The 4,393-nt window shown below is 38.4% G+C and overlaps 1 long non-coding RNA gene across 1 annotated transcript; it reads right to left on the bottom strand.

Annotated features, from left to right (window-relative positions):
- Nucleotides 1-477: 477 nt before the first annotated feature.
- Nucleotides 478-4,386, bottom strand: LOC122920808. Its single transcript, XR_006386939.1, has 2 exons — nucleotides 1,862-4,386; nucleotides 478-776 (listed from the first exon to the last, which is right to left on the bottom strand). It is a non-coding gene; the product is annotated as an uncharacterized LOC122920808 (long non-coding RNA).
- Nucleotides 4,387-4,393: the final 7 nt, after the last annotated feature.

The raw sequence follows: 4,393 nt of genomic DNA, 5'->3' as shown, positions 1-4,393 counted from the left end.
AATATATGCAATATCCCCAAACAGGACTTTAAACTTCTTAACATGATTTACACAGCAGTGAGAAAAGCAATATTCCACGTCTGGTTTGAGTTTCAGTTCATCTTTCCTTTGATGTGTTGTTTGGTTATGGTGCTTCTGCTGCCCTGTCTCCTCAGGGGTCCACACGTGACCCTCCTTGTTTTCGTGGAAAAGTCTGAAATTCACAGGTCGATGGATGACCCATCAGCACATAATTATTGTGGTTTCCACAGGGATTTGTGATTGGATGGCATTCAATGCCTGCTCACACACCAGTCTAATACTCTATTTCTCTAGAGATTACTCTATTGTTGTATTTCTTCATTATCAAATTACTTACTCCCCTTTTTTCTTGTGGTACATTTGTTTCCTTTGATACCCTTGCCATTATCCACATGCTGTGCAGTACTGCATTTCTGATTTGCTTTTGTTTATTTCTATGTAATTTCAAAAATCCTAAAGAGTTTCATATATCATTTTATTAACAAAAACTGCATGCATTTGCAAAAAATGACAGAAGTTAGTCCTTTCTTCTACAGAAGAATCCCATAAGTCCTTTGACAATAAGTCCTGGCCAAGTCCTTTACATATTGTTTAATGCAATAAATTCAGGATAAAGGAAAAAGTCCTGTAGTTTCTTCTTAGACAGGTACAGGACACTTTGTAGCTCTCATCTTCTCCATACATGTGAACCAGCTCATTTTAGTGAGGAAGCGAGGGGCTCGGCTGCTCAAAACGCAGTAGTCATAGTACTGGAACTGGAGGAGATCAAGAAAAAAAGGGATGTGAGCTATAATCTGCTATGATTATTACTAACCAAAGTAAGGGTGTGGTATGAAGGTTCATCAAAGTCATAAGCAGCATACTTTTGAGACTGAAAGAGGAAATTATCTTTTCATTGTTTGTCTTGTGTTGTTTTGCTTCATTAGACATTTTTTTAATAAAAAATAAAAGCGGCTATTGATTTTGAAGGCGCAGGTATGATTAGCACATATAGTCAAATACATCTGGTCGTTATCCCTTTCCCCCACATATTGTTCCTGCAATGTGCTGTACAGGTATGGAGCTTGGATAGTGCTGTCTCAGGAGCGGAAACTGTGCAATATACAGCCAGTCCCCTGCTGAAACGGCCTGAGATCACAGATAACTTTAATTGCAACTGCGTGAACACCCCATACATATTTAATAGCTGTCGGAAAGCTCTCTCTCCTGAATCCTAGACAAGTATAGTTTGGTAGAACGTGTATGCATGTGCAAAGGTGAGAGAAGAGAAAGGTGCTGCCAGATGCTTCAAGTCGTGGTTTATCTCCCTAGGAAAATAAAAGGATTGGGCAAAAATGTTCACTTTGCCTGATCCTCCTCTTCCGCAGCATCATCTGTCGAGGAAGAGTCAGGGGCACCCATTAACCCTTAGACTGTCTGCCAAACCCACCACTGTTAAAGGGTTCGGCCGACAATACACTACTGCGCTTGCGGGGCCTTAACTACTTTGATGCCATGGTCAATAGCGACTTTGGTTGTAGTGAGACAAAGGGAGGAGACTTTCTCCTTTATGTTAATAAGGAAACCCCTAGAGTAGTGCTCTGTTAAATAAAAGTAAATACAAATAAAAAGGGATAGTTATTTCTTCAGTGTGGAATAATATGACAGTGATATCAATATGTTCAATTTCAGGTTACTAGAAAATAAAGGTTAGACAAAGTAATTGGCTCAGAGGGCAGGGCTCTCTCTGTCTGCTCATTATCTTACTCTGCAGATAAGTTGGATTGTATCCCAAAATTAGAATAAAAAAGATGACTTAACCAAAACAAAAAAATGAGAGCAGTGCATTGACAATACATACCATCATCCATAATGATGGAATTCCTAGCACGGTACTTTTTTTTTCTCACAACCCATGAATGGAATACTTCTTCTCTTCTCCCAAGTCAATGTGCTCCAACGGAGGCAAACAGATGGCAGATTTCATTGAGGAGACAAATAATACACCATTACACTATTCACATCAGGTTTTAATACAACGGTAACACACATACTTGACGTGGTAAGAAGAAAAGTCAACATACAATGTTATGAATGTTAATAAGGTACTTAAATTTCCATTTATGTTCAGAATTCCTATTAAGGATGGCGTAGGTGAGTTGAGGACGGTCAAGATACTCTGTAAAATGCTTTAGTGAATAGAACTTTATGGACTACTACCAGGGGTGCACCTTAGCCTTTCTGCTGCCTGAGAGGAAAACTGAAATGGCAGCCCCTCAAAACAAACTAACAACCACAGTGAAATTAGTGTATGAAAGTCTACATTTTACCAGTCAATATTCAGTGTAATCATGCAAGGTTTCTAAAATGGAAACTCCAATTAAAACGACAATTTGGAAAAACTGTTACATGAAGACTAAAATTTACTAGCATTTTAAGGGGACTTGGTTCTACTAAGACTTAAAATGATAAATTCAGTTTATTAAACAAATCTGTTCAGTAAAAACAACAAAAAAACTAAAGAGACCAACCAAAATTTAATCACAAAAACATACACTAGCATAAGAATAGTAAAATACAGGAATTATTAAACTACAAAACAAACAAACAAAAAAAAACAAGTGCCCCCAACCCCACTCCATGTCAAAGGACTGTTCGGAAACACTCAACAATGATATTGTACTTGCATTTTTGTGAGGCCTGCATTTCTCAACCACTTTGTTCTAAAGGAGTGACACTGTTGAAACTACAATGCACCTCTGCTTCTTCACTGCTTTCGCCAATATACAGTCATAGATCTATAAATAATTCCAACAAAGGACAGTCTCCCCAGACACCCAACTTAAGCTTAGTCCACCAACATCTCCATGTCAAACTGTTTTCACCATAGCAAAAAATATTGTGAGATAGGAGAGGGTTCTAACATATTTTGATGGCTATCCTGCATTAGTTTTCTTCATAACTCTGCTGATAAAAAAGAATAAAGCAATACAACCCACCTCCCAAAATCTCCAAGCTAAATGACCGTTTCGAAACATTGTTTCTTAGGAATGACATCATACTTGCATTTTGTGGGAGCTGCCTTTCTCAACCACATTGTCGAGCGGAGAACCACTCTTGACAAATGGATCTGAAAAATATCAAGCTGGAAAATCAGTTTTCTGCACTCACCTCATCTAAAAGAGAAACAGCAATGCACCTCTGCTTCTTCACTGCTCTCGCCATTATCCTTTCATAGATCTGTAACTAATTCCAACAAAGGACTTTCTCCCCAACTTAACCTTAGTCCACCAACATCTCCATGTCATCATAGTGAAGCATATAGTAAGATATGAGAGGGTTCTTACATTTCTGGTTGTCCATCCTGCGCTAAATTGAGATTCCTTCATAACTCTGTTAATAAAACAACAAAAAAGCAATAGAAGATCCCCCCCCGCCCCACAAATATTTCATCTCATCAACAAACACTGGTAAACAATTACAGTGAAATATGTGGATAATAATAATAATTGTATATTTACCAAAGAACACAGGTTCATAGCTATCGCCAGTGAAATCATATAGGGATCCTGACTATTGAACTGCACTGTTCAGATGAATAAGAGAAGTAACCCCAACCCCACTCCAAGCTAAATGACCGTTTGGAAACATTGTTTCTTAGGAATGACATCGTACTTGCATTTTGTGGGAGCTTCCTTTCTCAACCACATTGTCGAGCGGAGAGCCACTCTTGACAAATGGATCTGAAAAATATCAAGCTGCAAAAGCCGTTTTCTGCACTCACCTCATCTAAAAGAGAAACTGCAATGCACCTCTGCTTCTTCACTGCTCTCGCCATTATCCAGTCATAGATCTGTAACTAATTCCAACAAAGGACAGTCTCCCCAACTTAAGCTTAGTCCACCAACATCTCCATGTCAAACTGTTTTCATCATAGTGAAGCATATAGTAAGATATGAGAGGGTTCTTACATTTCTGGTTGGCCATCCTGCGCTAAATTGAGTTTTCTTCATAACTCTGTTGATAAAACAACAAAAAAGCAATAGAAGCTCCCCCCCACAAATATTTCATCTCATCAACACTGGTAAACAATTACAGTGAACTATGTGTATAATAATAATAATAATTGTATATTTACCAAAGAACACAGGTTCATAGCTATCGCCAGTGAAATCATATAGGGATCCTGACTATTGAACTGCACTGTTCAGATGAATAAGAGAAGTAACCCCAAGCCCACTCCAAGCTAAATGACCGTTTGGAAACATTGTTTCTTAGGAATGACATCGTACTTGCATTTTGTGGGAGCTTCCTTTCTCAACCACATTGTCGAGCGGAGAGCCACTCTTGACAAATGGATCTGAAAAATATCAAGCTGCAAAAGCTGTCTTCT

This window comes from Bufo gargarizans, chromosome 10 (genome assembly GCF_014858855.1).
Source record: "Bufo gargarizans isolate SCDJY-AF-19 chromosome 10, ASM1485885v1, whole genome shotgun sequence".
Lineage (NCBI taxonomy): Eukaryota > Metazoa > Chordata > Amphibia > Anura > Bufonidae > Bufo > Bufo gargarizans.
The sequence above is the reverse complement of the archived record's forward strand: the minus strand, read 5'-3'. Positions and strand labels throughout refer to the sequence as shown.